This window comes from Podarcis melisellensis, assembly GCF_964234715.1.
Source record: "Podarcis melisellensis genome assembly, chromosome: 16".
Lineage (NCBI taxonomy): Eukaryota > Metazoa > Chordata > Lepidosauria > Squamata > Lacertidae > Podarcis > Podarcis melisellensis.
This window is the reverse complement of record NC_138533.1, coordinates 441,907-462,252: the sequence shown is the minus strand read 5'-3', so window position 1 is coordinate 462,252 and position 20,346 is coordinate 441,907. Positions and strand designations below refer to the sequence as shown.

The 20,346-nt window shown below is 49.6% G+C and overlaps 1 protein-coding gene across 1 annotated transcript in view; it reads left to right on the top strand.

Moving 5' to 3' along the window:
* The first annotated feature begins 7,427 nt into the window (after positions 1-7,427).
* KCNJ10 (potassium inwardly rectifying channel subfamily J member 10) overlaps positions 7,428-20,346 on the top strand; it is a 28,878-nt gene continuing 15,959 nt past the window's right edge. The window contains exon 1 of the mRNA XM_081891782.1: positions 7,428-8,086. The gene's annotated coding sequence lies outside the window, so the exon portion shown is untranslated. The remainder of the gene's footprint in view (positions 8,087-20,346) is intronic.

Sequence of the window (20,346 nt, the reverse complement as noted above, 5' to 3'; positions counted from 1 at the left end):
GGGTAGGCAAACTAAGGCCTCTGGGCCGGATCCGGCCCAATCGCCTTCTCAATCCGGCCTGCGGACGGTCTGGGAATCATCATGTTTTTACATGAGTAGAATGTGTCCTTTTATTTAAAATGCATCTCTGGGTTATTTGTGGGGCATAGGAATTCGTTCATTCTCCCCCCAAAAAATATAGTCCGGCCCCCCACAAGGTCTGAGTGTCAGTGGACCAGCCCCCCGCTGAAAAAGTTTGTTGGCCCCTGCTCTTGTGCTTGAATCCTGCTTGTGGGTTTCCCCTAATGGGCATCTGGTCAGCCCCTGTGAGAACAGGATGCTGGACTAGATGGGCCATGGGCCTGATCCAGCAGCCAGGCTCTACTTCTGTTCTTATGGAACTTCCAGGTGCAGTGGCAGTCTATCTGGATTCCTATCTTCTTTGAGACATTGGGCCACAGTGAGGACAGGAAGGACATGGGTGGCCTCTGTCAGGGCTGCAGTTGGGGGCAGGTCAGCAGTAACTCACCAGGTGTCGGTTAACTCTTTATTCAAAGAAACAAAAACAGCACAGGCCTAGTGGTCACAGCAGCTCTTCTCAGTAGCCTTGTCCCAAGGAGGCAGTTGTGAGGACTGCCTTCCCAAGGCTCTCTAAGACTCCTCCTCCCCTGGTTCCTTGGGCTCCTTTACCTTTTCTCCCTTGGCTCTGTCCTCTTCATCCCTCTTCATGTCCTGGGGGGGGGCCAGTGGAGAGAGGGTGCTGTCTTCTTCAGCAGCCTGCCTGATTTCTGCCTCTTGGTCTCCTTCCTCCCACCTTCTGCTCCTGCCTCTGAGTCTGCACTGCTCTCTGCCACAGCCTCTTCCTGCTCACTAAACCCTGTTGCCTCTTTCTCCTCCCAGTCTGCTCCTTCTTCTCCCTCCCACCACTCATCACTGTCCCACCACCAGTCCCTTGATTCTCTTCCCTTGGGGGCCCCCCCCACTCCTCTGCCCCCCCCCAGTCCATGGCAGCCGCTGTGAGAAGAGGGTGCTGGACTAGATGGGCCCCTTTGGCCGGATCCAGCAGGCTCTTCTGATATGCTTTTGTCCTCCTAGACTCCCAAACCAACAGTGGAAGATTCCACCTGTCTTCTTGTCTTCTCCCATATTTTTCTTTCTTTGAAGAACTGCTGATGGTGCCTCTCTCTCTCTCTCTCTCTCTCTCTCTCTCTCTCTCTCTCTCTCTCTCTCTCTCTGCCACTTGCAAAATGCAATGTCTGCTCCCTCCCAGCCAGCTCTGTCAAGAAGGATACCTGTCAGGTTGCCCGAGATCCAAATTGATCAGGCGGGGGCAATTTGTCACCAGGGGTTCGTGTGGATTGCAGAAAAGAGAGAGAGAGAGAGAGAGAGAGAGAGAGAGAGAGAGAGAGAGAGAGAGAGAGAGAGATGTGCTGGCTTCTTGCTGAGACAAGCAGCTCTCTCTCAGTGGCTCAGCCAGGTCCAGTCGTGGGGGGGGGGCAGGTTTTGAGGTGGGGGGGACACACGACACAAATGAAAACAGAACATCTCTTGTTCTCGGCCATTTGGATTCCACCCAGGGCCTGTGCATTTCAGAAAAGGGCCTCCTTGCCTTGGCCTTGATGCTTCTCATTTTATCTTGCGTGGTAGGATCTCCATTAAAAGACTCTTCTCCCAGCCCCCAGCCCCCCCCCCCCCGCGCGTTTGAAAGGGTCAGGATAAAAAGGGAACGGGGGAGAAAAGCCTCCCACTTGCATGCATGTTTGTTTCGGAGCAAGGAATAGAAAAGGCCCTTTTCTGCACACAGGGTGGAATTTGTATTTCTTCTCGCAGCAGAGTGGGACTGCGGAACTCCCTCCCACAGCAGGCAGTGATGGCCACTGATTCCGAGGGCTTTGAAAGAGAACTGGACAAATTCATGGAAGCAGAGGGCTATTGATGGTGACCAACTAGGATGGCTATGCTCTGTCTTCACAGTCAGAGGCAGCAATACTCATGAATCCCATTTGCTGGAAGCCCCAGGAGGGGAGAGTCCTGTATTCTGTGGGACCGGCTCTCCTGGTCTGCCCCACAGAGGACCTTAAGGTCCATGAATAGCCATAATTTAGAGGTCCCGGGCCCTAAGGAAGTCAGACTATCCTCCACCAGGGCCAGGGCCTTCTCAGTGGTGGCTCCGACCTGGTGGAATGCTCTGTCCCAGGAGACTAGGGCCCTGCAGGATTTAACCTCCTTCCGCCGGGCCTGTAAGACAGAGCTATTCCACCTGGCCTTTAATTTGAATTCAGCCTGATCTTTTATTTCCCTTCCCTTCCCTCACTCGCTCTGAGACCCCACAGCTACTTCTCCCCTGGTCTCCTCGCTGGCCCAAGTAGGACCAATTCAGCCACCTAGCCCTGGGGATTATCTAATTGATTTTTGAATTTTATTGTTATTCATACTTTTATACTGTATTTTATGCTGCTTTTATAATTGTTTTAAATTTGTTATTAACCGCCCTGAGCCCAGTTTTTGAACCAGGAAGGGCGGAGTATAAATAAAAAATTATTATTATTATTATTATTATTATTATTATTATTATTATTATTATTATTCTGCTTGCAGGTTTCTGATAATGGTCATCTGGTTGGCCACTGTGAGGACATGAGCCTGGACTAGATGAGTCCCCTTCAGAAGCCTCTTCATATCTTCTCATGTTCTTAAAAGTATTTTTTTGGAAGCTATTTCTGGCTAGTTTAACTTAACAGCTTCCAGATATTTAATGGGCTTAGCATTGTATTTATGTTAAGTGATAAAACAATATGTTTAATACTATTAGGAGAAGATTTAAAGATGTTAATGTTTAAGTTAAAGTTTATAAAAATTGGGATTTGGAAAACCGTTATAAGGACATGCAATGAAATTCAACCAAAGGGAAACAAGGAAGTCGCTTTACAAAGTTAATAACTGTTATTTTTAATAAGGTTATGATTTATGTTTGTTATGTTTGTTCGTTTTGTGTGTTTGTTTGTCGATAATATTTTTAAAAGCAATAATTTTTTTTGGAAAAAAATAAATAAAAGTATTTTTGAGGGGGTGGCAGTGGGGAGGAAACTACTTTTATTTAGAGTTGCTGGTTTTTTACACACATTGTCCGTCGAAGGTGACTTTTAAACCCATGACACGGGAGCTCTTGCAAACAACCCAGTTGGAATCGAGAAGCAGTTTTAACAGCAAGAGAGGAAGAATCGCGGGGTCATGGAAAAGAAGAAAAGCCGGTGGAAAATGTGGTGGGAAGGAAAATCAGGAGACAAAGGACAGGTGTGATATGATTGTTCCTTCTGCTTCTCAAAAAGAAAGCTCCCTCTTCTGATTTGCTTCCGTCTTTTTCTCTCCAGGGACTTCTCGCCCGAGGAGGCTGCCCCGGCTCCATTTCCCCGGCTGAAAAGGCCTCGCCTTCCAAGGGAGTATCACTGTTGCAAAGGCACCTGGGCCAAAAGAGCCTTCGCAAAATCCCAGCAGAAAGGGGAATGTCGTCTCCGGCGCGCAAGTTACCTGATAGCCCTGACCTGGAGCTCCTTTCGTTCCCTGTCCCGTTGCAAACGCCGCCGTGTCTTTCACGCGAGGGGGAGATGGGGTCGCTTTCCCAGGATGGTCTCCGTGTGTGTTGCAGCCTTTGGGACGGGCCAGAGGAGAGGGAAGGCGACTAAGGAGAGGGGTCTGTCTAAGACTCTAAGGAGACAAGGAGCCACAAGGCCTATGCTCTGCCCTCGGGCAGAAATGTTCCTGAATGCCCCTTCCAGGGAAACATGGAAGGGGAGAGGGCTCTTGTGCCCGGATCTTGCCTGTGGGTCTCCCATAAGGGGCATCTGACTGGCCACTGGGAGAGTAAGATGCTGGACTAGATGGGCCCCCTGTGGCCTGATCCAACACACTCTCCCCCCCCCATCTCTCTCTATATCTATCTATCTATCATCTATCTATATCTATCTATCTATCTATCTATCATCTATATCTATCTATCATCTATCTATCATCTATCTATCTATCTATCTATCTATCTATCTATCGTCTATCATCTATCTATCATCTATCTATCTATCTATCATCTATATCTATCTATCATCTATCATCTATCTATCTATCTATCATCTATCTATCATCATCTATCTATCATCTATCTATCTATCTATCTATCTATCATCTATCTATCTATCTATCTATCTATCATCTATCTATCTATCTATCTATCTATCTATCTATCATCTATCTATCTATCTATCTATCTATCTATCTATCTATCTATCTATCATCTATCTATCTATCTATCTATCTATCATCTATCTAATCTATCATCATCTCTCTCTCTATCGCTTTCTCTCTCTATCTATATCTATCTATCTATCATCTATCTATCTATCTATCTATCTATCTATCTATCTATCTATCTATCATCTAAACCATCTATCTACCTATCTATTTATTTCTTTATTGGTTCTCACATATTACATTACAATACAGATGCACCAAAACCAAAACCATTTCCTCCCCACCCCCCATACGTTTACATTTATATTTCCTCAATCCTCAATCCATCATATTATTCTTTTCTCCTTCCTCTCACTTCCCTCCGCCCCACTCGATTTCCTTCCCATTATACAATTTACAATAATCTTTGCATTCTACAATCTTCTTAATTCATCTATATATTCTTATTATCTTCCCTCACTAATTTTTCTTCCATCCAGTACTTCACATTTTTATCTAGGCATATTAGCGTATCTTTTTTTTGAGCAATATTTTGCCATATATTCATCAAAACATTTCCACTCCTTTTTTTTAATTCTTGATTCCATTCCTCCTTTGTAGCTCCAACACACTCTTCTTATGCTCTTAGGAAGGGGACTGGAATGGAGAGAGAGGGCAGGGAACAGCTTTTCTCCATCTCTCATCACACTAGAATTCTTGGACATGCACCGACGCTGAGTTCTGGAAGATTCGGGACAGATACATGGAATCTTTTCATGGAACTCCCTGCCACAGGAGACAGTGAGGGCCACCAACTTGGATGGCTTTAAAAGAGGATGAGACAGATTCACAGAGGAGAAGAGAGGGCTATCGATGGCAACTGGCCAGCCTGGCTCTGCTCTGCCAGCAATGCTTGCAAATACCAGTTGCTGGAACCCCCAGGAGGGGAGAGGGCTGCTCTTGGGTTCGAATCCTGCTCACGGGTTTCCCAAACGAAGCATCTGGTCAGCTGCTGTGAGAACAGGGGGCTGGAGTAGATGGTTCTCTGGCTTAATCCAGCAGACAGGCTCTTCTTACAATCTTGTGTTTTATAAAATAGCTAAATGTTGGAGCAAACTATGTTGAAACAAGAGGAAGGAGAATGCAGCCAAGAAACCTGTTGTACTCCGAAGGTTCAATTAAGTCCCTTGGTTCCCCCAGAACAATAACCTTAAAGTTCAGGGCCCAGGTCCTTTAGTCATAGGGAAAACCACAAAATGCGTAATTTTGTAGGTCTCTCGCAACATGTGTATTGTGGTGGGTGATGATCGTGCCAGTTCCTCCAACTCCCTGACAGAGACAGAGGAGTGCCGTACTGCTAGAAATAATTCACCACCACAAATCTGTGGCCCTGGTGATGGAGCTGAGGACATGAGGACATGAACTCAGGGAAGGTCCTGTCAGATCAGGTGAAAGATGGAGGCCAGCTGGTGGTGATGTGTAGGAATGGAACCTCCATGTTCAGATAAAGTATACCTCTGAATCAGGGAGTAGGTGGTGCTGTGGTCTTAACCACTGGGCTTGCTGATCAGAAGGTCAGCAGTTTGAATCCCCGCAATGGGGTGAGCTCTGTCCCAACTTCTGCCAGTTTGAAAGCACACCAGTGCAAATAGATAAATAGGTACCGCTGCGGCAGGAAGGCAAATGGTGTTTCCATGCGCTCTGGTTTCCATCACAGTGTTTCATTGCCCCAGTTTAGTCCTGCTGACCCAGAAAGCTGTCTGTGGACAAACGCCGGCTCCCTCGGCCCGAAAGCAAGATGAGCGCTGCAACCCCATAGTCATCTTTGACTGGACTCAACCGTCTCAAGGTCCTTTCCCTTTCCCTTCTGCCTCTGATGCTGGAGACCCAGTATAGTATAGGGAAGAACTCTGCAGTGCATCTGGGATCTGGAGCTATTCTGTCTTTTAACATGGAAAATCCATTCTGAGCAATTTCAGCATCAGGACTCAAGAGCAGCCCTGGAGCAGCTGAATCAGGCCCATATAATCCAGCATCCTTAAGGCCAAATGTCCTTAAGAACCTAGGAATTCAGATAGAGTGCCTCTGAAACTGGAGGTTCCTCCCGAGGCTTAGTGTGGTCAGAGTTGAGTCTACGCTTCCAGAGTTCAACACTAAATACATTACTTCTGGTCAATGAGCCACCAGAGCCGCTAGAGGGCCATGAAAATTTGTGTCCCGGGTGTTTTAGACTCATCTACCCATGTACTATCTGAAACCAAAGGGGCCAGATGTGGAAATATATTGGCATTATTTTCAGCTCTCTTGCCCCACTATATTTATTTTGTTTCATAAAATCTATGCATTGCTTAATTATACCCTACGATCCTAGTCCGGGGCCCTCCCTCATGCATCTCATCCACAAGAGGCCTGGAGGGCAGAACATGAGAAGGGCCTTTTTTGCAGTGACTCCCCACTTGTGGGATGTTCTCCCCAGGGACGCTCGCCTGGCACCTTCATTACAGATCTTTAAGTGCTGGGCAAAAACATTTCTTTTCTTTCTCCCAGGCCTTTTAAACTGGGGGGGGGGTATTGTTTTGGTTTGTTATTATGTTATGTGGTTTTGTGGTTTTATATTGTAAAACACCCTGTGATCCTCAGATGAAGCGCAGTGTAGAAATTTTTAATAAGGATAATAAGCCCCAAACCCCTCCAAGTGGTTCGCTAAGAGCTTAAAACAATAAAATCACCAGTAAAAGCAGCTCTTTTAAAACATTCGAAAGACAAAAACCAGCAATAAACAAAGAACAGGTGGAACCTACATCAACAGCCTTGCCTAAACAACGATGTTTTCTTGGCAGGCACCAAAAAGCATTCAGTGAAGGCGCCTCCTGTCTGGTGTCCATAGGCAGGGAGTTCCAAAGGGTCAGTTCTGCTGCTGCGCTAAAAGGCTGCTTTCCTCCTTTGCTATGCAACTGGTGCCTGTGAAGTCTTTGGGGGGAGATGGGAGGAGGCCGGGGGCCGTGGGAACCTCACGCAGGTCCCAAGAGGACAGGAAGGACTAATCTGTTCACAGTTCGGTGCAGGTGTCGTCCTCTGCCGCCGCCACCTCTAACGCTGATCCTCCACGGACGGGTGCTCCCTCTGCAACAGTATTCATGTGCCTTTTAAATCCAGCTGTAATTAAATACGCCTCCCCCTCCCCCTTTCATTCTGCCTTCTCCTCTCCCTTGTCCCGTGACCTTTTAACACAGTGGGTTTGGGACAGGGAGGCAACCCTATCCCCAGCGAGCGATTTGATTTCCATCTCATTAACTCGCCTCTCAAACTTTAACCCTCCGGCTCTGTCTGGTGGTGCCCACTCCCCTCCCACCTTTCGCTGCCAGATTTCTCTCCCCCCTTTCTTCTACACTCCGCACAGCTCCACCTCCTGCCATTGTCCCTTGCCAGTGCCCTCCTGCGATAGGCCTGCCGAAGACGTCAATCACCTCCCTCTTCCGCCCCCTGCTTTAAAAAAACAAAACAAAAAATAAATCCTTTCATTCAATTGAACTTGAGCAAAGTTTTGTAAGGGAGAAAAAGAAAGAGAAAGGGGGGAAAGAGGCACAAAATCCATGGGGCAGACTCAGCCTTTCAGAGCAGCTCTTATCTGATGGTGGGTCCTGAATTTAAAAGCCTTTGCGAGAAGCCTCCGAGCCCCTGTGTTGGCAGCTGTGGTTGAATCCTGCCTCTTGGAGCCCCAGGTTTGGGAAGTGTGTGCAAGACAGAGTTCACACACACACACACAGGGGCAGCGGGACGAGAAGAAGGAGCAACGTCGATTTAGCTCAGATTCCCTTCGGCGAAAAGTCTGGTTGAACCCTGACCCTTGCCCAGTTTTGCTCTTCGGACCTTCGCTGGACTCAAGGTAAGACTCTGTGAAACGGTGGAAGCCACAACAAGATGGTGAGGAGGGCGATTTGACTTTGAGCAGGTGGACAGTGGGACTTCCTGAGATGCTCCACAGGTAGCGAGTTTCCGTTTTGGGAGTCCTACCTACCTGCACTCCTCTTTGACCAGATGCTAAGGAGAGACCTCTCTAGGTGGGCAAAATGTCTGGGTGGATTCGGGGACTTCACTAACTTCCAGTTGCAACTCAGAATGGGGGGAGAAATTAAGTTTTGGCATTCATTTTAGTGAGAAACTCTCTAACGTGCACTTGATCCAACACACGAAACCCGTCCCTTGGGATTTGCACCCTCTGAATTTTGCGATCACTTCTGCAGCCAAAGAAGTTGTCCAAAGATGTGTATGTTCGGAAACAGCGCACTTCAGAATGCATGTGTTAGAGACTACAACATGCAAAATTGCATTGTATTCGGGGAACGGTTGCAGAAAATATGAACTTTAGTCAAAATGGCATGCAAAAAGTGTGTTTAATTGGAGCAATTTGCACTCGGGCACTAACCCATTTTCGTGTTTGAAAAACAAATTGCTGCAGGAATACAGAGATGTGAATTTAAATTTGGGGGAAAACGAGGGCCAAAAGGGACAGGTTGGTGCACCCCGAATTGCCACCCCGGCTGCTTGCTAGAGATTCTCTGCGCTTGCAAGGCAGAATATTAAACATCCCACCTCCAAAACCGGATACATCCTGACAGCAGGGAAACAAGGAAAATCTTGTAGCAAATGATCTCTCTCTTGAGCTCTTCTTGGCAAGGAGTTCAGTGCCCACCTTAATCCCCGCCAGCCGTGTTTATTCCTTGGCTGGCCCCATCTCCTCCTGGAGGGGTGAAGTCCCCCGTCTCCCTCCATCCCTCTGGCTTCACCCCTGGGTGTCCCCTGACTTGGTTCAGGGTGCTCAGCTGGGCGCTCAGAACGAGAGCGATGCATGCCTGTGTGGGATGCAGCATGTGGGAAACACACAGAGCTTTCTCTCACAGAGCTTTGCCAGCCTGGCATTCCATGTTCCCGGGAGTTCGCTCTGCCTCCTCTGCCCTGCCAGCTTCTTCTCCTTCTTCATGAAATTGTAGAGTCGGAAGGGACCCCCGAGGGACATCTAGTCCACCCCCCACCCCCCGCAGTGCAGTAATCACAACTAAATAATCCCTGACAGGTGGCCATCCAGCCTCCCTTTAAAAACTTGCCAGCAAAAAGTGAGTGCTAGTGTCTCATCTGAATCTCCTTTCATAGAAGCAGAGTTAGGAGGGGTCCTGGCCGGGTCATTTTGCCCAAGCCCCTGACAGACAACCTCGGCTTAGAAACCTCCAACTTCCTGAGGCAGCCTTCTCCAGCGCTGAAAAGCTCTTAGCTGGAATCCTTCACCAGCAGAAAAGGAAGACAGTTACCTGGACAACAGGTGCCTTGAGCGAGGCTCCAAAACCGGCAGCCTGAACATTTTTGGAACTGAACTCTTGAGGCCTGGGGTTGGGGCTGGAATGACCCCTTTTGCAGCCATGACTCAAAAGCCCATCACAAGCCGGTTTGGGCGAGGAAGCCTTGTACAGGGGGAGAGCAGCTGCTTTGGCTGCAGAAGGTCCCAGGATGAACTGCTGGTTATCCCCAGGTTGGTCTGGGATTGTCTCCCACCTGGAACCCGGGAGTGTCATTGCCTGTCAGTGCAGACACCACTGCGCTAGAGGAACCAGTTGGTTTGCCTCGGCGAAGGCAGCTTCTTGCGTTCCTATTTCAACCCTTGGTTCAGAACCATGAGGACTGGAATCTTAGCTTATTTTACAGGCAAGGTCCGCAGCTCAGAGGCAGAACAGCTGCCTTGCATACAGAAGGTCCCAGCTATGGGTGGAGAAGACTTCCTTCCTGGAGCTCAGGGCAGCTGCGCTGGGTCAGAGCAGCAGCGAGTTTTAAGCTGAATGACGCCCCTTTCAGTTGCTTCGAACTTCTTCCTAGCCAGTGCGAAGGTTGCCTCTTTAATCTCTCTCGGTCTCTGAGAAGCTTCAGAGCAGGTATGTTAGGGGAGAATTTCTGGGTGGAATTTCTCTTCAAAAGCCTCAAAACAGTCCACATTTTTTAATGCATAGCCCAACTTTCTAAGTGTGTATCTTCCCAGGGCTTTCTGCCTTGTGCAAAATACCTCACTACTTTGAATCATTTATTTATTCATCCATATCATGGAATTTACACACTGCTAGATTGCAAACAAGCAAAACTCAAAGAGAAAACAGTAGAATCAAGAAAAATCTGCAACCCTCCTTTAAAACATAGGAAAATTAACATACAGAAACAGATTAAAATCACCTCAATTTTCTAAGCTTGTCTAAACAGGGATTATTTTTTTTAGCAGGCACTGGAAAGAGTACAGAGAAGCTGCCTGCTTGATTTCAATAGGCAGGGAGTTCTATCTGTGAATCAGTTGTGAATCACTTGCAAGAGTTCAAAACAAAAAAAAACTTCCTTCCAGTAGCACCTTAAAGACCAACTAAGTTAGTTCTTGGTATGAGCTTTCATGTGCATGCACGTGCATGTGTATCTGAAGAAGTGTGCATGCACACGAAAGCTCATACCAAGAACTAACTTAGTTGGTCCCTAAGGTGATACTGGAAGGAATTTTTTTTTGTTTTGACTATGGCAGACCAACACGGCTACCTATCTGTAATTGCAAGAGTTCCTTCCTGATATCACACTTGTTTTTCTCCCAGGACCTTGGCGTAAATGGTTCTCTCCCTCATCATTTAATCCTCCACAACAAGCCTGTGAGGTAGGCTAGCCTTAGAGAGGGAATGACTGGCCCAAAGTGAGGTTCTTGGCCAGGATGGGCATTTGAGCCCTGCTCTCTCCCAGGTCCCAGTAGGACACTCTCAGCACTTTTCTTTCTTTCTTTCTTTCTTTCTTTCTTTCTTTCTTTCTTTCTTTCTTTCTTTCTTTCTTTGATTCTGGGATTCTGACCATCTGATAGCTGACCTCTGACCTGACAAGGGTGCTGGGCTCAGCCAGCCAGATTTGTATTTCAAAATAGTTCTGCTTATCCACCAACCCTTTAGAGCTATTTATTGAAATGATGTACTTCATTGTGATCGTAGATCCCTCTCCTCCCTCAATTTATCCAGTCCTCTTTTAAAGCCATCCAAGGTGTTGGCCATCACAGATTCCCGCACAAAGAACTTCCTTCCTCTCTCCTAATGCAAAACTCAGTGTCCATTCAGAGTCCCCCTGCTCTGCAAATTCTGCAGGAATTTGCAGGAAACTTGGTGGTCATGGAGAATTAGTTTTTATCCCTAGAACCTGAAAGTGACTTGTGCATTTTAAACACCACTAGCAAGATGTTCATCAAGGAGACACTTCCTTAAAGAACTCGGACGAGGGGGAAGGAAACAGGAAATAAAATGGGCAAGCCATGTGCCCATCAGGCCCAGACGATGGAGACCCCCGTCTGATTCATTTCTTCCCCCCTGCTCACCCCAATCACCTTGGGGAGGTCAGAGTGGGTGCAGAGGAAGGAAGCCTTTCAAAAACCTTTCAGAACTCCAGAGGACCTTTCTCCCTCTTGCACCTTTTCAAGAGCCACCTGCCAAAAATTCCATTATTTCGTGTAACAAAGAGAGGCCGGGCTCTTTCTGTGCATCTGGGTGCCCAGCCTCTCCCCCCCCTCTCTCTCCTCCAATTTTTTTTTACCTCCCTCCCAAATCCCTTTCGCACTCTTCTTTTCTGCATGGCTCACCTCTCTGTGACACAGAGCGCAGCCTCTTTGGAAGCAGAGAGAGAAAGATGGAGAGGGGGAGATAGAGGCAGCGAGGCTCCCCTCCGCGCATACTAATGAACTCCTGATTGTCAAAGCGCTTTTTGTGTCCCTCCAAGCTCCATTCAGGCCCTTCCTCTCCATACAATGCAGCCACTGTCTGGCCTGTTCCCCCCTGCAAAACAGACAAATGCTTTCACCTCCGTGCTTTCTATCCCCTTCTTTTCACCCTCGCTGCCTCCTCCTCCTCCACTCTGGAGCCCGGACAGGTCCCTGCTCCTCAAGGCAAGGAGGCTGAGGCTTCCAGGGCCTGCAGAGATCTGGCGGGGAGCTGTCCAGTCTTTAGCATTGGCCACCCCCAGTTCCTGCTCCTGTTCCGCTCCTCCGTGTAGCCAAAGCTCTTCAGGGACACCTGGCACTGCCGTCATCGCAACCCTGGGAGGAGAAGGCCTTGGATGAGGCAGAGAGAGGAGCTCGTCTCAAGCCAATGTCGCCATGAGGCTCCACAATCTGGCTGTTGGGGGAAGAGGCTTTCATAGAACTGTAGAGTTGGAAGGGACCCTGAGGGTCATCCAGTCCAGCCCCCTGCAAAACAGGAGTCACAGCTAAAGACTCCCTGAACCTCTGCTTTGAAATCTCCAAAGAAGGAGAGCCCACCACAGTCAAACAGCTCTTGGCATAAGAAAGTTCTTCCTAATGTTCAGCCGTCCTCCCCTTTCTTGCAACTTGAATCGCTTTGTTCTGGTCCTGCCCTTGACAGGCTTGCTCCATCCTTCATGTGACAGCCCCTTGGATATCTGACGATGACCATCACGTCAGCTCTCCATCTTCTCTTCTCCAGGTGAAGCATCTCCAGCTCCCTCAACCGATCCTCATGAGCTTTGATGGTCAGACCCACAATCTCCCTTGGTCACCTTCCTCTGCCCACCTCCCAGCCTTCCTCATTTACAACCCCCAGTCTCTGTTCTTGCTCCCTGGTTTATCCAAAGCTACGGGGAAATCTGGCCTTGCCAAAATCACAACGACTGGGAGGTCAAAGCCTGGAATGAGGGAGAGAGGGAGAGCAAGGCTAGTCCCAAGTTGATGTTGCCACGAGGCTCAAGGATCTGGGTGTTGGGGAAGAGGCTTTGGCAGGGAGGAGAAAGAGAGAGAGAGAGAGAGAGAGAGAGAGAGAGAGAGAGAGAGAGAGAGAGGAAGCAGGTGCCTGTGTGGGTCCTGGGAGATGCCAGCTGGCTCTCGCTCCCTGCTCCTGTGGTTCTCGCCTGCTTGCTCTGTTCCAGCCACTGGTTTGTTGGCAAGTTCCCACCAGGACACATCCTGCCACCTCAGTGGGGAACAAGCGGTGGTGCTGGAAGAAGTTCACTTTTCTCTGCTGCTGCCGCCTGCAGAATCGCCAGGCCTGCCCAAAAAGGCCTTTGCTGCCCACTGGGCCTAACGATTTGTGAGTTTCCCCAAGAAGGCAACCTTGCATCTGAAAGCAGGATGGGAGCAGTTTGGAAAGGGACATGATGTTGTCGGCTTGGAGGCAGGCAGCACTTGGCTTCCTCGCGCCAGGTTGCAAAGCTGGATTTCTGGGAGAAGGAACTGGGCTCTCAAATGCAACTGAGGTGGCTTGGATCTGGGCGTTTGGGAATAAAAGAGGAGCGCGGCTCCATCAGGCCACAGGGACCCCTCCAGCCCAGCGCCCTGGCCTGCTCTCACAATGGGGAACCAGCAGCCCCAGTGAGAAACCCGCAAGTGAGATCTGAGCACAAGCCCGCTCTCCCCTCCTGCAGCTTCAAGAAATTGGGATTCAGAAGCACAGTAGAGACATGAGAACAGGCAGCGATAGGCCTCTCCTCCTAAATCAGCGAGTTCCGTAGTTTACAAGACGTGAAGAAGGACTTTATTTTATCTGTCTTGAATCTTCTGACACTAGTAGATGCTGACACATGCCTGAGATCAGGGATTCCAGGTCACTGATGGCAGAATTGTAGGCTTGGAAGAGTCACCCAAAGAGTTGTCCAATGTGATGCAGGAATCACAGCCAAACGAAGCTGAAGGTTTCTTGAGCTGTCAGGTGCCTTGGAAGGAAAGGCATTGGAATAAATAAACTCCTAGAGACCCCAGCTTGCTATGCGCTGCGAAAGCGCACAAGGCAAGCAGGAAAGAAGGCACTCAGCGCTGACCTTGACGTGGGTTTGGAATACGAGCAATTCCAGCGAAAGGCCTACACCTCTCCGTCCCCCTGCGATGTGAGAGTGCCGGTCTTGTACACCCTCAGTTCCTAGACGTGGCCTCCGTGCCCCCAGCCTGTTCCCTCCACGCCCAAACACAGGTTTTAACAAGCTGGCTCTTGTTCTGAGCACCTCGGTGGTGCCCTGGAGGAAGAAACAGATTTGCAGCAATCCTCTTTCTCAAGCGACCCGAGGTTACAGTTTAACCAGAGTTTGCTGGAGGCTAGGAAAGGCTCTGTGATGTTTGGGTGGCGCTGCTGCCATCCCTGCTGTTTCAGCAGAGGAGCGGAGGGGAATCTCTGAAAATGTTCTGCAGAGAGCTTTGGAGGAAAATGGGGCACTGCCCCACCAGTCTCAGTCTGCCCCCCAAGCAGTCCTCCCTCTACATACCTGCCCACCGTCCTATCTGCAACCAGTCCAGGGGCTCATAGAAACCTAGAGTTGGAAGGGACCCCCCAGAGGATATCCAGCCCACCCCCTACAATCACAGCTAAAGAAGCCCAGGCAGATGGTCCCCCAGCCTCTGCTTAAAAGCCTCCGGTGAGTTTTGCTATGCTGTTAGGCTCCCAGGATCCTTCAAGAGCCTTATCACGGAGGGTGAGATTCTGAAAGACAAATAGCCACATGGGGAATGTTTCATTTCCACTTAGAATATTGTAGCTGGACCTTGCAACTCAAGACTGTGCAGGTGAAAGGCAGGACACAAGAACCTCAGTAGCCCGCTTGGACTACTGCAATGCGCTCTATGTGGGGCTACCTTTGAAGGTGACTTGAAAACTGCAACTAATCCAGAATGCAGCAGCTAGACTGGTGACTGGGGGCGGCCGCCGAAACCATATAACACCGGTCCTGAAAGATCTTCATTGGCTCCCAGGACGTTTCCGAGCACAATTCAAAGTGTTGGTGCTGACCTTGAAAGCCCTAAACAGCCTTGGCTCAGTAGACCTGAAGGAGCGTCTCTACCCCCATCATTCAGCCAGGACACTGAGGTCCAGATCCGAGGGCCTTCTGGCAGTTCCCTCATTGCAAGAAGTGAGGTTACAGGGAACCAGGCAGAGGGCCTTCTCGGTGGTGGCGCCCGCCCTGTGGAACACCCTCCCACCAGATGTCAAGGCAACAAACAACTATTTTACTTTTAAAAGACAACTGAAGGCATACTTACCTGGCAGGGGAGACACCTTGATCATAAAAGACAACTGAAGGCAGCCCTGTTTAGGGAAGTTTTAAATGTTTGGTGCTGTATTGTTTTTAATATTCAGTTGGAAGCCGCCCAGAGTGGCTGGGGAAACCTATCCAGATGGGCGGGGTATAAATAATAAATTATTATTATTATTACTTATTATCAGAAGAGCCTCCTGGATCAGGCCCAGGGGGCCCATCTAGGCCCGACTCCTCTCGGTGGCAAAGGAGGACCATGGAGGCACAGCACAGCCTTCAGGGGCCTCCCCCTCCATGAACTCATCCAATCCTCCCATTAAGCCTTGCAAATTGGAGGGAGTTCCACAGTTCCACCTCTGCCCTGTGGGGAAAGGGGCTTTCTTTGATCTGTCCTGAATTCTCCGTCTTCATGGGATGCTCCCAAGTCCCAGTGGAAGGTAGAGCCTTGCACGGATTTCGGAGAAGGAAACATCTTTCCCCAGAGATGCAATTTAATTTTTTAGGGGGAGAGATATTTAGAGGTGCCCTTGGAGAAAGACCCAGGCTGGTCCCCTTCTCCTCCTCGGAGAAAAGGATGCATAAAACTGTTACACACTGTACATTTGGAGTCTCTCACTGCTCCGCTCTCTGCCCTAATTAATGCCGGTTAAACCACATGCGGTTAATGTTTAATGCCTGTGAGAAGTTAATGGCTCTCCGTGGAGGGGACTTCTGCTTCTGGACTCTTTTAGCGTTTCAGGAGTGGGTTGGCAAGGGAGGGGGCTCCACAAAGGCCAAAGGCAGGAGACAGAATCATAGAACTGCAGAGTTGGAGGGGACCCCAAAGGCCATCTAGACCAACCCCCTGCAATGCAGAAACCACAGCGGAAGAACTTTTGGCAGTTGGCCACCCAACCTCTCCTTAAAGACCTCAGACCAAGGAGACCTCACCACCTTCTGAGGTGACAGAATCAGAGTTGGAAGGGACCTCCAAGGGCCATCTAGTCCACCCCCAGCCATTCAGGAACTGTAGTTCAAGGATCCTTGAGAGGTAGGCACCCAACTCTGTTCAAAGTCCTCCAACAGTGGAGAAGGGGCCGCCTTCCTGAGTGGGGAGTGTGGGGAAACTTGCCTACTGTACATGGACATCAGTTGCCCCGCCCACTCTGCCTCTGGCCCCGCCAGCACTGGCATGCGGCCCCTGGGCCATCTCCCAGGCGGCCCCCAGCCAAATAATGCATGGAGAAAATGCATAAAGAGAAGTTTTCTTTCCCTCTCTCATAAGACTAGAATGCACAGGCGCCCCGTGAAGCTGAAGGCTGGAAGATTTGGGACAGGGAAAAGGAAGGACTTACAGTGCAGCAGAGAGTTAGTCCGTGGAACTCCCTGCCACTGGAGGCAGCAACAATCACCAACCTAGATGGCTTTAAAAGAGGGCTCAACAAATTTGTGGAGAAGAGAGCCAGGGATGGCTGCCAGCCATGACAGCTGCGCTCTGTCTCCACAGTCCGGGACAGCGATGCTTCTGAACGCCAGGAAGGCGCTCTTGTACTCCGATCTTGCTTGTGGGTTTCTCTTGGGGGGGGCATCTGGCTGGACACTGAGAACTGGATGCTAGATAATAATAATAATAATAATAATAATAATAATAATAATAATAATAATAATAATAAATAAATAAATCCCCGCCCATCTGGCTGGGCTTCCCCAGCCACTCTGGGCGGCTTCCAACCAAATATTAAAATACAGTAATGCATCAAACATTAAAAGTTTCCCTGAACAGGGCTGCCTTCAGATGTCTTCTAAAAGTCTGGTAGTTGTTCTTCTCTTTGACATCTGGTAGGAGGGCGTTCCACAGGGCGGGCACCACCACCAAGAAGGCTCTCTGCCTGGTTCCCTGTAATCTCACTTCTCACAACGAGGGAACCACCAGAAGGCCCTTGGAGCTGGACCTCAGTGTCCGGGATGGACGATGGGGGTGGAGAAGCTCCTTCAGGTATACTGGACCAAGACCATTCAGGGCTTTAAAGACTAGGTGGGTCAATGGCTCTTCTGATGTTCTTATGGAACCTCCAGGTCCAGAGGCAGTCTATCTGGACTCCTAAGTTCTATGGGGAGTTTTTGCCGCTGTGAGAACAGGACCAGATAGGTCCCCTTTGGACTCTTCTGCTGTTCTTCAATGCTACGTCAGTGGCCGTTCACAATGCGGCCAGCCAGGCGGCTTCTGTTTTCTGAAAGGTGTAATCGCCCATCTCCGAGAAACAAGCCTCCGTTTCTTCCCAGAGCTGATAAAACTCTCCTGGGGGAGAGGCCGTGTTTCGTGGGAATCTGCCCTGAGCCGACCCCATCTCTCCCGCGGCCGGCCAGCTTATCAGGAAGACGAAGAAGAGGTGACCTGATTGCAGGCCCCAAGTTTAGCTGCAAAGGAATAAGAGATTAAAAGGGAGAGCCTGGGTAGACTTTTCATCCAGCTGTGAGTGGAGGCGGCGAACAAGGGCCAGTGGGAATTAAAACTGGGCCCTTTCCAATTAGTATAATTCCAGAAGTTTTGAGCAAGGAGGGAAAATGGGACAATGAGATAAGTGGGTCAGGATAAGGACCGTTTCCTTCCGGCTGGAAAGCTCCAGCAACTGGGATTCAGTAGCCCTGCAGGAGAGCAAAGCCATTGTAGCTATTAGCCATCGAGAGCCCTCTCCTCTTCCGTGAATTTGCTTAATCCTCTTTTAAGGCCATCTGAGCTAGCTCTGGTTTTCCCAGTAGTGATGTATGGAAGTGAGAGCTGGACCATCAAGAAGGCTGATCGCCAAAGAATTGATGCTTTTGAATTCTGGTACTGGAGGAGACTCTTGAGAGTCCCATGGACTGCAAGAAGATCCAACCGATCTATTCTGAAGGAAATCAGCCCTGAGTGCTCACGGGAAGGGCAGATCCTGAAGCTGAGGCTCCAAGACTTTGGCCACCTCATGAGAAGAGAAGACTCCCTGGAAAAGACCCTGATGTTGGGAAAGATGGAGGGCAGAAGGAGAAGGGGACGACAGAGGACGAGATGGTGGGACAGTGTTCTCAAAGCTACCAGTATGAGGGAGGCAGTGGAAGACAGGAGGGCCTGGCGTGCTCTGGTCCAGGGGGTCACGAAGAGGCGGACACCACTAAATGACTAAACAACAACAAAGGAAAAGGGACAGTCCAGGATCAAATCAGAAACCAGGACAGCTTCTTTAAATCAGGGACTTCCCTGGAAAATAGGGACACTTGGAGGTCTAGTGAACAGGATGCCAGATTTGATGGGCCATTGTCCTAATTCAGCAGTTGCATTATATGGTCTTAGATGTTCCACATTGGGGACCCATCCAGTCCAGCCTCCTCACCAGGTGCCCCAAAGGAAAGCTTACTAGTAGGATCAAGAGCAACTCTCTCCAGCAACTGGCATTCAGAACACTGCTGCCTCCAGTTGTGGCCAGTCGCCCTCCATAGCCCTCTCCTCCTCCATGAATTTGCCCAGTCCTTTTAAATCCACCCAAGTCGGTGGCCATTGCTGCCTCCTGTCTGGTGGGAGGGAGTTCCATAGGTTAACTCTGTGCTGCTGTGAAAAAAGACATTCTTTTATCCTAAGGAGCTAAGCGTTGGTCCCTTACCTCTCTCGCCCTGACCTCGCCACTGTGATCCATGTGACAGTCACCTCCAGACTTGATTATTGTAACTCACTCTACATGGGGCTGCCCTTGAGACTGACCCAGAAACTCCAGTGGGTGCAGAATGCTGCAGCAAGACTCCTTATGGGGTCTTTGCTGCGAGATCACATTCACCCAGTGCTTTGCCAACTGCACTGGCTCCCGGTGGAGTATAGGATCAGGTTTAAGGTGCTGGTTTTAACCTTTAAAGCCCTATACGGCCTAGGACCCTTGTACCTACGGGACCACCTCTCCCAGTATGTCCCACAGAGGGATTTATGGTCTTCAAATAAAAACATCTTGGAGGTCCCGAGTCACAGGGAGGTTAGGCTGGCCTCAACCAGAGCCAGGGCTTTTTCGGCTGTGGTCCTGACTTGGTGGAACGCTCTGTCCCAAGAGACTAGGGCCCCACGGGACTTGACATCTTTCCACAGGGCCTGCAAGACAGAGCTGTTCTGCCAAGCCTTTGGCCAGGGCACAGCCTGACTCCCTCCTTTGGCAATCCTCACAGAGCTCTAGCCCAATGGTTGCCATTAATTTGATTTGTACTGATTTTACAATGAATTGATTTTAGAATGCTGTATTATTTGACTGTTGTTAGCCGCCCTGAGCCCGGATTTGGCTGGGGAGGGTGGGATATAAATAAAATACAGTGGTACCTTGAGTTAAGTACTTAATTCGTTCCGGAGGTCCATTCTTAACCTGAAACTGTTCTTAACCTGAAGCACCACTTTAGCTAATGGGGCCTCCTGCTGCCACCGCGCCGCCGGAGCACGATTTCAACCTGAAGCAAAGTTCTTAACCTGAAGCACTATTTCTGGGTTAGCAGAGTCTTTAACCTGAAGCGTATGTAACCTGAAGCGTATGTAACCCGAGGTACCACTGTATTGTTATTATTATTATTTGGCTACCATCTCCTCCCGCATCGCAGCCGTGTTCTGCAGGGACCCCTAGGGAAGGAGAATGCCCCCCCCCCCCCCGTCCGACAACCCAGCTTCCCTTTCCCCCTTCTCCCTCCTCTCCCTCCAGCCAGAAATCTTCTTCTCCTCCACCCCCGTGTCTTCAGGTGAGAAAACTGATCCCCCTTCCCACAAAGCCGCCTTTGTCCCCTCCTTCTGGGGATTAGCACAGCCGGCCTTCCTCCAGCCTTGGCCTCCTTTCCGCTGCCCAGGTATCAAAATCTGCATCTGGGTTATTAAAAAAAAAAGCACTTTGCCGCTGCTTTGGAGTGTGCAGGCAGCCCCTGCGGAGCGGCCCCTCTGAGGTGGGGCGCTGCAGGGCTCTGTCAGCAGCAGGAGGAAGGAGACTGGTTTGGGGGGACTGGGAATCCCAGAATTTTAGAACTGGAAGGGACCCCCAAAGGTCATCTAGCACAACCCCCTGCAACACTGGAAGGAGGCGCGCAGAGGCTGGCGCTCAGCTGGAGCTCAGGCTTGGGGCCGCGTCCTTTACGATGGGCCCTGGGCTGGAA